Source organism: Lepisosteus oculatus, chromosome 22 (genome assembly GCF_040954835.1).
Source record: "Lepisosteus oculatus isolate fLepOcu1 chromosome 22, fLepOcu1.hap2, whole genome shotgun sequence".
NCBI lineage: Eukaryota > Metazoa > Chordata > Actinopteri > Semionotiformes > Lepisosteidae > Lepisosteus > Lepisosteus oculatus.
In genome coordinates this window covers 14,576,817-14,588,762 of record NC_090717.1, presented here as the reverse complement: position 1 = coordinate 14,588,762, position 11,946 = coordinate 14,576,817, and positions in this window count along the sequence as shown.

Genomic DNA, 11,946 nt, shown 5'->3' with positions numbered 1-11,946 from the left:
GATTCTGTCTCCACTAGAGAACCGGCACAGCACTCTTCCTCTAGTGACTGTCTCTCTCTTTCTCTGTCATTATTTATCTTTATGGCAACAAACTTTACTGACACTTTCTCTGTCTTAGACACTGAGCTCTGGTGTCTCTGTCTTAGACACTGAGCTCTGGTGTCTCTGTCTTAGACACTGAGCTCTGGTCTCTCAGTCTTAGACACTGCACACAGCTTTGCTGGTTTCACTCACTGTCTTTACTTCTTTGTGCCAACAAACAATTCTGAAGCAATCTTCAGTTGAAATTGTAGCCATCTTGTTTTTAACACTGAATCCTCATGGATCTGCACTGTTATTCGCAGATGTGTGGAGAAACAAATAATGTGAATGACAAGGAGCCCTTGACAAGGGGTCAGTAAGACTTGATTGGGAAATATGGGGGATGAGCTGCTACAACACTTCATATTGGCTGTCTGAGGGCTGAGATCAGTGTGAACTGCAGTTGCTAAATGACAAGCTGGGTCTCCTGTCACCCAGACCCAGCTCTGTTCATAATAGTCACAGTTGCTCTAATAGTGGGAAACACCTAATTGCTCTTTCTCCTGACATACATGCAGCTGTCTGTGGTTTTGAACCAAAGGTTTTTTATAAAATGGTAATAACAGCACAGTATTAGAAAATGTCGTGATCTCGCGGTGTGAGAGAGGACAGAGGCCAGGACAGTCTCGCGGTGTGAGAGAGGACAGAGGCCAGGACAGTCTCGCGGTGTGAGAGAGGACAGAGGTCAGGACAGCCTCGCGGTGTGAGAGAGGACAGAGGCCAGGACAGTCTCGCGGTGTGAGAGAGGACAGAGGTCAGGACAGTCTCGCGGTGTGAGAGAGGACAGAGGTCAGGACAGTCTCGCGGTGTGAGAGAGGACAGAGGTCAGGACAGTCTCGCGGTGTGAGAGAGGACAGAGGTCAGGACAGCCTCGCGGTGTGAGAGAGGACAGAGGCCAGGACAGTCTCGCGTTGTGAGAGAGGACAGAGGTCAGGACAGTCTCGCGGTGTGAGAGAGGACAGAGGTCAGGACAGTCTCGCGGTGTGAGAGAGGACAGAGGTCAGGACAGTCTCGCGGTGTGAGAGAGGACAGAGGCCAGGACAGTCTCGCGGTGTGAGAGAGGACAGAGGCCAGGACAGCCTCGCGGTGTGAGAGTAGACAGAGGCCAGGACAGTCTCGCGGTGTGAGAGAGGACAGAGGTCAGGACAGTCTTGCGGTGTGAACTCTGCCCAGGCCTAGGCCGGGACAGAGCGCCCGTGCTTATCCACAGACGACTCCGGCTGGCAGCAGGTTGCAGGAGTGCGCGTATTGCTGGGTCTTAAGTCTTTAATTAGTGGTGAGTTATCTCATGCCAAATACCCCCCTCCCCCTGCATCTCCACACCGCACTGCCCCCTCACTGCTCCGCTGGGCTAAAGCCCGGTGACAGGGGGAGATTACTGGCCTTTTTATAGCCTACCCTGTCCACACCACGGCCGGCCTGTCTCCCTGGCCGAGCCCCTCCTTCCACCTGCTCCGCTCGCCCCGCGGGCCGGCCATTCGGATCCCCATGAGCTGGCCAGGCGAGAGCACAGAACCACAGCGACAGGTGAGGCGATCTGTCATGTCACCAGCAGAGGGCGCTCCAGCTGGCTGCCTCCAGTGGCTGCAGTTTTCAGAGACAGTGGCTTCAGCCAGTAAAATTGTCAGAAAGAGGGAGGTTCAAGACAGGGGTGGTTGAGAGAGAGGTGGAGAGGCTCCACAGACATCAGTCGGCGGTTTCACCGTGAATTCTGCAGCTGAAGGCGGCAGACAGTGTCTACAGTCCTGTGGCGTCTCTGCTTGGTGAGAGCCGGGCGCTGCGCTGCGCTTCGGCCAGAGAGGCCTGGGAGGCGGCGTCTCCCAGATGGGGTGGTGGGGCGGGGGGGTCAGGACAGGACACGAGGGGCAGGAGGGGGCAGTTGGCCGCTTGTTGCAGAGGCAGTGGGCGTCATCGGTTTCCACATGCATGATCAATGAGGTTGAACAGAAGAGAGTGAGGGGGAGGGGTGCAGGAGAGGGAAGAGCCTGGAGCCGCTGGAGGGTGGGGGGGGACTGAGGGAGAACCAGAGGAAAGGAGCAGAGGAGTGACGGGGAGAGGAGCAGGGAATCGGCAACAGGAGGTAAAGAACAGGAGACGAGTGTGGGGTCAGAGCCAGAGAGGGCAAACAGAAGAGAGGATGGGAGCCCAGTTCTCTCCAGGTGGCTCCCAGTCCATCTGCAATCAGCTAGTTTTCACACAGCCAGTGTGAGAGTCGGTGTGTAAATCAGTGTGTCAGTGTGAGAGTCAGTGTGTCAGTCAGTGTGTAAGTTTGAGAGTCAGTGTATAAATCAGTGTGTCAGTGTGAGAGTCAGTGTGTAAATCAGTGTGTCAGTGTGAGAGTCAGTGTGTCAGTCAGTGTGTCAGTCAGTGTGTAAGTTTGAGAGTCAGTGTATAAATCAGTGTGTCAGTGTGAGAGTCAGTGTGTAAATCAGTGTGTCAGTTTGAGATTCAGTGTGTCAGTCACAGTGTTTATCAATGAGTGTCAGTTTGTCAGTGTGTTGATAAGTGTGTGAGTCAGTGTGGCAGAGTGTCAGTTGTGTGTGAGTTTGTCAGTGTGTCAGTTGTGTTCAGCAGAGTGGTCAACAGTGGTTCCTGCTTCAGTTGTGTTCAAGCAGGACAGAGAAGCTCTCTTTCTCTCTCCCCCTCTCTCCCCTCGTCTCTCTCCTCTCTCCCTCTCTCTGTTCTCCTCTCTCTCAGTTGCCAGGCGACCTGTGCTGTCTCAGGCCATTTCCTTTCAATGAAATAGAGCAGCAAAGGAGCACAAGGGAATCAAGAAAAAAAGACAAAACACCTAAAGAGCCAGAGCTCTCCCTGCACCCCCTTCTCCATGCTGAGCACAGGTCCCAGGGCCTGGAGGTCAAAGGTCATGGGGAGCAGAATAGGGCTGTGTCTCAGGGATCACACAGGCTGTGGCAATCTCAGTATGACAAAAGGCCGGCGCCTCTGATTGGACAGGCTGCTGCCTTCGTTAGGGCAACAGAAGACTAAAGAATCCAGGATATCGGAGCTGGGTGATTAAACAAGAAAGTAACAGAACTTCCGAACGAATGTTCCCATTCTTTCTCTCTCACCCACCCCCTGTCTCCACGAGGCTCCCTCTTTGCCTCTCTCTCTCTAAGATTCAAATTCAAATTCAAAGAGCTTTATTGGCATGATTGATGTAGCAAACAGTTGCTTCTCTGACAAGTTCACAATCATGTGAACATTAGAACAATGAACAACATGCTATAAGGTTGGGAGAAGAAAAGAAAAAAATGTTTTTTAAATGAGTTATAAGAATATAAAAGCACTACATAGTAAAACTAATTTACCTGATATATAGTCACATGAACAGGCATATAAACAATAAGTAAATCAATAGAAAATAATTTAAAGCTTTAAATTTGAATAAATAACATACAGAATAACATACATTTTTGAGAAACTCACTATGTGTTTCTCAGGCTGTGACAGGAGATCACATATTGTGCTGCAGCTCTATTGAGTTTCCTCTCCCAGTAGGATTGGGAGCTGTGGTGATTCTGGTAGGTGTGGGAATTCTGGGATTAGATTTGTTATTGTGGGGAAGAATGTTTGTCTAATCCCTGAGTATTTATCACAGTGCAGTAGGAAGTGCATCTCTGTCTGTTTCACAGCCTGTCCTCTCTGGGCAGCCAGGTCTGCCTGTGTTCAGTTTCTATGGCCAGGCTGTGGTCACTGAGCCTGTCCTCTCTGGATAGCCAGGTCTACCTGTGTCCAGTTTCTCTGGCCAGGCTGTGGTCACTGTTTGTTGTTGCTGTTTCTTTCCCTGGTCCGATAATCAGCTAGTGTGTGTTGTCTGTTTAGTGTTCTGTAGTATTCCAGTTTGTGTTGTGTTTGTGTGTGTTGTAGTGTTGTTTATCTTGTGCTGTGGTTGGGTTGATTGTGATTTGTGTTGCTGTAGCTGTGCTGGTTGGTGTCCGTGAGCTTCAGGACCAGCTGGCTGAGGGGCTCTTCTCTGAGCTCAGCTCCAGGTTCTGGCTGGTAGGGATTCTGGTTGCTGTTTCGCAGGTGTAACCAGTATTTGATTGCTCTCTTCTGTATCTGAATTAATAATGGATTGGTGTTTTTCTCCACAATTACAGACCAGGACTTGTGTTATATGGTCAGTGACTGGACCCCACACTTCACTGCAATATAATGCAATGGCTTAGTTGACACATAATACTCAGAGCCAGGTGCATGAGGGGAGTTGATATAATGGAGCTTCCTCCTTGCAGCGCCTCGGCCCTCCTGCCGCTCTGATCCCCACACCAGGGCAGGTGCAGCTGGTTGTGGTGGGGAAGTGTAGCCCTTCCCTGAGCTCCGCCCTCTCTCCCTGCCAGCCGGCCTGCCTGTGTTTCCATGGCTGGGTGTTTCCCTGCTCTCTTCCCCAGGGGAAGGTGCAGCAGCTGAACAGCAGGAAGAGAAGGAGAGGGGCGAGGCGGAGAGCAGCCAGCAGAGGAAGAGGAGCAGGGAGCCGGTGTCCAGGAGGGGCCGGCAGAGGAAGAGGAGCAGGGTGCCGGTGTCCAGCTGGGTTTGTCTTCTCGTTTGTCATCAACCTCTCATTTCTCTTCTGGTGTTTGTCTGTGAAGAGCAGTTTAACTTCAGCAGAAATCAACAGCCCCACAGTCCTATTGCCTCGCTGCCTCCTCTTCTCTCTAATCCTTTTTCCAGCCCCTCCAGGAGCTGTCATCACGATTCCTCCCTCCCTCTATTAATAGGGCCTGGCTGTCCTCCCTCTCACACCCCACCTGGCAGGACGGAGGAGCGGAGCAGGAGAGAGGGGCAGGGAAGGGGGTGAGCCGGCCTCCCGAATAGCAGTGTTTTCACTGGCTGTTAGTGCTCTGGAAACACTGTAATTCGTGCCAACAAAGCTCTTTGAATTTGAATTTGTGAGAGGGGGGCAGAAGGAGCACAGAAGGATTGGGGGGAGTGTAGGTCACCCCACCAAGACTCACAGGGATTGCCCTGCTGCCCTAGTCAAATTTGGCACTATCTCTGCAAGGGCTCTGATCAGTCATGTGCTCGTCAGTACAGCTGGTCAGCTGGGATAGGTGGGCAGGGAGGCATGCCCCAGAGAGATGGGCCTGAGGCAGAAGGTTCAGATTTCACTTCCTCCAATCACACGTCCAGGCGAATCGCTCCCTACACGCCCACATACCTGGTCACCATGGAAACAGCCTCACCTGAACTCAGACGAGCCTGCAGGGAGCAGAGATTGGCTGGCAGAGTGTGTCAGTGTGTGTGCAGTTGTGTGTGCACGCCTGTGTATGTGCCAGTGCAACACAAGTGTCATAAAACATCACAGTTCACACTTTTCTTCCACAGGGGGTCCTGACTCTCATGTCTGGGCAGCATCGTGCAGCAGAGCTCTGTGAAGGATCTCCAGGATAAGGAACAACATCAGCTGAGCTGGACTGTCTCTGGTCTCTGTACAGCTGCATGTGAATCTCACACTTACACATTTACCCAGGCCTGTTTCCTGGCAGGTAGAGGAACAGCCGCCCAGCCAATACCTTGTCTTCCTTCAAGATCCTCTGATCAATTAGCTACTGAAACACCAAATGAGCTAGGTGTGAATAATGCCCTAATGTCTGTAAGCTTTCTTATGCTCTCACATTTTACCCCAAAATGAGAAAACTGGCCTTTTTAAAATTCTATAACAGTCACTCTGCCAGGAAATATGCACTGCAGGAGGGAGCACAGAGCCTTTGGCACTCACTGACAGCCTTGTCACTCCCCGATCCCGGATATCTTCAACTCAGAGTTCTGACCTCCAAGACCTGATCACAGACAGACACAGAGACAGGCACATTGCTGAGTACGTGCCCCACAGGACACAATAGTTGACCTCAAACCCCACACAACACCTAGTGGTCACCGGCACTGACCCAATAATAATTTCTTACACTTTTATAGCGCTTTTCTGGACACTTCACTCAAAGAGCTTTACAGGTAATAAGACCTCCACCCCACCACCACCAGGGTGAAGTGCCACTACACAGCACTACTATGACAGCAGCCATAGTGCGCCTGTCCGCTCCCCACACACCAGCTCTCAGTGGGGAGGAGCGCAGAGGGATGAAGCCAGTTCAGAGAGGGGGATTATTAGGAGGCCATGATGGGTAAAGGCCAGGGGGAAATTTGGCCAGGATGCCGGGGTTACACCCCTACTCTTTTCAAGAAATGCCCTGGGATTTTTGATGACCACAGAGAGTCAGGACCTCGGTTTTACGTCTCATCCGAAGGACGGCGCCTGTTTACAGTATAGTGTCCCCTTCACTATACTGGGGCATTTGGACCCACATGGACTGCAGGGTAAATGCCCCCTGCTGGCCCCACTAACACCTCTTCCAACAGCAGCCTCAGTTTTCCCAGGAGTCTCCCCTCCAGGTACTGACCAGGCTCACACCTGCAGGGTGATACAGCTGCTGGCTAAACTCAGTTTTCAGAGGTCACTATCACTGACCTCAGACCCCAGAAGACACCACAGCTGACCTCAGACCCGACAGGACACAAGAGGACACCAGCACTGACCTCAGTCTGCACAAGACACCACCACTGACCTCAGACCCAAGAGGTCACTATCCCTGACTTCAAGCCCCAGAGGAAACCTAGCACTGAGAGACACTAGCACTGACCACAGACCCTGCAGGACACACAGAGGACATCAGACCCCAGAAGACACCAGCACTGACCTCAGACCCCAGAGAACAACCAGAGGACACCAGCACTGACCTCAGACCCCACAGGACACCCATAGGACACCAGCACTGACCTCAGATCCCACAGGACACCAGCACTGACCTCAGACCCCAGAGGACACCAGAACTGACCTCAGATCCCACAGGACACCAGCACTGACCTCAGACCCCAGAGGACACCAGAACTGACCTCAGATCCCGCAGGACACCAGCACTGACCTCAGACCCCAGAGGACACCAGAACTGACCTCAGATCCCGCAGGACACCCAGAGGACAGTAACACTGACCCCAGAGGACAGTAGTGCTGGCTGGGAGCAGAGAGGAAGAGGGCGAGGTAGGAGAGGCGCAGAGTCGAGAGAAAAGAGGGGGCAGGAGAGGATGGGAACGGGGATCCAAGAGACAGGTAGAGAGACAGGGAGAGAGGGAGAGGGACAGGGAGAGAGTGCTCCTACTGCCAGCGGGGAGAAATAGAGACAGAGGTGCACTTCCTACTGCACTGGGTCACATATTCTGGGATTAGAGAAACATTCTTCTCTAAATTCAGAAATCTCATCCCAGAGTTCCCACACCTGCCAGAATCACAACGGGTCCCAATCCTGCTGGGAGAGGGAGGAGGGAACTCAGTTGAACTGGCAGCCCAGTGTGTGATCTCCTGTCACAGCCTGAGGAACAGTGAGTCTGTCTCCCAATAATGCTCCATCTGTTTACAGTATATGTCAATATTTTATGATATGTCTTTGTTGTAAATGTCTGTAGATTTTATTTTACTTTTATTTTGTTTTGTGTCATGTTAATTTTATTATTTTTATTTGCTTTGGCAACACTGACTGTACCCATCATTCATGCTAATAAAGCACCTTGAATTGAATTGACAGGGAGAGAGAGAGGGAGACAGACAGGGAGAGGGACAGGGGGAGTTGGACACAGAGCAAGAAAGGGAGGGAGGGGTCCTTTGTTCAGATTTCTAAGCACAAATTGTGCTTCTGTCTGGGAAAGAAGAAACTCTATCAGCTGTGTGTTTCTGAGCAGCCCAACAGAGAGAGATCGGCTTACCAGGTGTGTGAGAGCAAGGAGAAGAGAGAAAGGAGGAGAACAACACTGTTTCTGACGATGACGACAACAACAACAACAATAATAATCATAGTTATAATAATCGATCCTCTTGTACACTCATGAGTGCAGAGTCTGACCGCTTATGACCGCTTTAAGAGCTCCCATAGAAGCGCTTCCACTGCCACCTGGTGGTTATGATCGGGAACAGCGACCCAGCCTGAGCATCGTTTTACGACAATTCAATAAACCTAAAAATTGGAGCTCCGTGAAGTTGGCCCCCCGACAGACAGCACAAACGATTAAACCTACCTCACTCGTTAGTGCCGGTTTGTGCAGTTGAAAGTCGGGTTTGTGCTGCTTTCGTTTCCGAGATATAGCGCTTTGTTTTTTCGGGGTCGTGACGTCACTCAGCCCCCCTACAATATAACGTCTTCTTTTTCAGGGGGTGACTTTGCCCAGCCTCCCCACAACGTCGTAAGGGAACACGACCGGTCTCAATCGTTAGCGCTACATTTGTGCCGGTTTGTACTGTTGAACGTAGCGTTTGTCATGCTTTCGCTCCCGAGATATAGCGCCTTGTTATTCCGGTGATCACGTGACCATGCACAGCGACCTTGACCTCCAGTGACCCCGTCTGCCGAGTTCAAGCGCTCTGTTACAGTTTAGCTCGTACCCTTAACATTTTAGAGACAGTCAATATCCATAAACATATAAGCCTCCTTAGATGACGCATACCAACGAGTTAACCATCTATGACATAAGCCTGTGGCTGTAATGTGTGTAAAATCACCATGATTGTAAGATCTATGGTTTTTATTTTCTAAGGCATGTTTTCCTTTCTTTCCCTAGCATGACAGGCTGTTTTTAAAGGTGGAGCAGTGGCACTGTGGCTAAGGCTGTGCCTGTTGCTGGAAAGGTTGCTGGTTCAAATCCTACTCTGTTGGGCCCCTGAGCGAGGCCCTTAACCCCAACTGCTCCAGGGGTGCTGTACAATGACTGACCCTGTGCTCTGACCCCAAGCTTCTCTGCCTGCCTGTCTGTGTGTCTCATGGAGAGCAAGCTGGGGTATGTGAAAAAGACAAATTCCTAATGCAAGAAATTGTAAATAGCCAATAAAGTAATCTTATCTTATCTGTTGCCAAACGCATAATTGGGGCATTTTGGCTGGGCATGTCATATCGCGATATATGGGACTTAATGTTGTGACACTGGAGCCATGGCAGTAATTTGCCAGTCGCAATGGGTATCGCGATGTGATCGTGATCGTAATCCGTGCACTCCTATCGTGAGATGCTATCGGAGTCATGAACGCGCTGTGGATGCCAAGACATTCTTTGTCTGCTATTCAGTTTTGACCTCAGTGCGACTTCAATTAGATTGATCAGTAACTGGAAACCAATGGATGTGTTACTGTATATCCAGCGTGCTCATACAGCACACACGGTTACCCGGGGCTACAGTATTTGGACCAAGAACAACATCCGTCACCTGTGTGTCTACATGCTCTCGGAACTTCCGCTGTGGCGCTTTACCCAATCAGAGTGTCGATTCTCACTCTTCACCCAATCGCGGCCCGGGCTGTTCGGGGGTTTAGCCAATCACGGGTCAGAGAGCTGTTCAAATTAGCAGCGCCAGGTGGATCGGCTTGTTCACTGTCAATGAGAATCTAGTTTTAAAATGCTTTACTTATTTGCAAAATAACCGCTGCTTTCTGTAATGAATACATGGTATTTTAACAAATGTAATCGTATATTTAAGGTAGGGAAAACACCTTCTGCTTTGTACTTCAAAAATGAATAGAAAAGTCTATGATCATTATATTATATTAAAGCATATGGCCGACAGGTACTGTGTAAGAGCCGGCTTACCAGAGCGGTGGCGTCGCCGCCCTTCCCTGTGATAGCAGGACTACAGCTAGTGGGCTGTAGCGAGATCTCTCTTTAGCTCACCGGGCTGGGTCCTTCTTGAGTGACGCGGGAATCCCGGGTTCGAGCCCCCGACGGTGGGGGGCCGACCTGATGCGGCCAGGTCGCTCACCTAAACCCCATTTCGTTATATTATGCTCGTGCTTTCAATTTTGTTTTTTATTGTTAAATTATATCGATCTTGAAACTAATACCTAAAAATGTGAATATGGGCTCTCGTGTTGTACCAGCGTTAATTTGGAAACTAGTGTCTCTTCACCAATGAAAGGAGTACACAAGCGATACATTTTCGAGAACATGGTTAAAAATCAAAAGAAAACACCTTACTCCTCCCTAAATATAAGACTGCTTATTCGCGTAATGGCTGCAAAGTCAACTGAAACATCCACCCCACCCGACCAGACAGAGTCGGAAAACAAATTGCCCCCATTGTTTTAATCGCAATTAGGAATTCAAGTACCGAGTTTGTTGGTACCTGTTAACGGCCTTGTAGATAGTCACGTGATTACCCGAAAAACAAGGCGCTATATCTTGGAAACGAAAGCAACACAAACGCTACTTACAGCGACACAAACCTGCACAAACGCAGCACTGTCGATTGCGGCGGGTTTCATCGTTTGTGCTGTTCGACTGGCGGGTGGGCAACTTCATGGAGCAGGACAAGCAAACATGTCTGGGTCATTACATTGCAGACTGCAGAAGACTCGACTTCACCTGAGGCTCTAACACAGGTACCCATATTTGTCTTGTTCGTAAAGTTGCAGATTCAAGCCTTTTTGAACACGTGGCTGGACTCACGGGTCGAATCTTTACACTTCCCTTGATGCGCGTGTTTATTGAAGAAGGAGACAGTGAGAAACTGATCACTTCTTCAGATTTTAAAAGCACACCGCTACGAAGTATTAAGACGTGCTCGTTAAAGCCTCTTGGTAAGAACATGCAATTGTTTGCTAGTGTTCGCTTTTTGAGACTACACCCGCAACTTTTCTGATTAGGGTATGTGATATTCGTGACAAATTTAATCTTCCTGCTCACACAGACGCATAGAAGACTGATATTTAATGCAAAATCCTCCGCCCTCCGCCCGGGCAAACGGACGAACACAATTGCAGAATTGTTACTCTGGCGCCCGTAACAGCGCTTGAACTCGGCAGACGGGGTCACTGGAGGTCAAGGTCGCGTGGATGGTCACGTGATCACCGGAAAAACAAGGCGCTATATCTCGGGAACGAAAGCGGCACAAACGCAGCACTAATGCATGAGGTGGGTTTAATCGTTTGTTCTGTCAAAAGGGGGTCCAACTTCACGGGGCTAAAAAAGCGATGTTTTCATTGCTTACATTGCACTGTTGGAGAGTGTTATTTCGAAAACTTGGTCTTTGATTAAAGACACTTGGATCAGTGTCAATATTATCCTGTCATTTTTTTTTCAGAAAGGAGAAAGATTGCACTTTAATAATAATAATAATTGCTTACACTTATATAGCGCTTTTTCTGGACACTCCACTCAAAGCGCTTTACAGGTAATGGGGACTCCCCTCCACCACCACCACCAATGTGCAGCCCCACCTGGATGATGCGACGGCAGCCATAGTGCGCCAGAACGCTCACCACACATCAGCTATCAGTGGGGAGGAGAGCAGAGTAATGAAGCCAATTCACAGAGGGGGATTGTTAGGAGGCCATGATTGATAACAGCCGATGGGTAAATTTGGCCAGGACACCAGGGTACACCCCTACTCTTTTCGAGAAACACCCTGGGATTTTTAATGACCACAGAGAGTCAGGACCTCGGTTTTACGTCTCATCCGAAGGACGGCACCTGTTTATAGTATAGTGTCCCCGTCACTACACTGGGGCATTAGGACCCACATGAGCCGCAGGGTGAGCGCCCCCCGCTGGCCCCACTAACACCTCTTCCAGCAGCAACCTTAGGTTTTCCCAGGAGGTCTCCCATCCAGGTACTGACCAGGCTCACACCTGCTTAGCTTCAGTGGGTTGCCAGTTGTGAGTTGCAGGGTGATATGGCTGCTGTATTGTACTGTACTTTGAATTGTAAAGCAATAGGTTACAAAAACACACTGGACCTGCCCCGTGCAGTTTGCATACTGAGAAAGGTGGAGTAGACGATGTAATACTCACATTGTTCATCTGGTCTATCAGCATCTTGTTCAAGTAAAGTA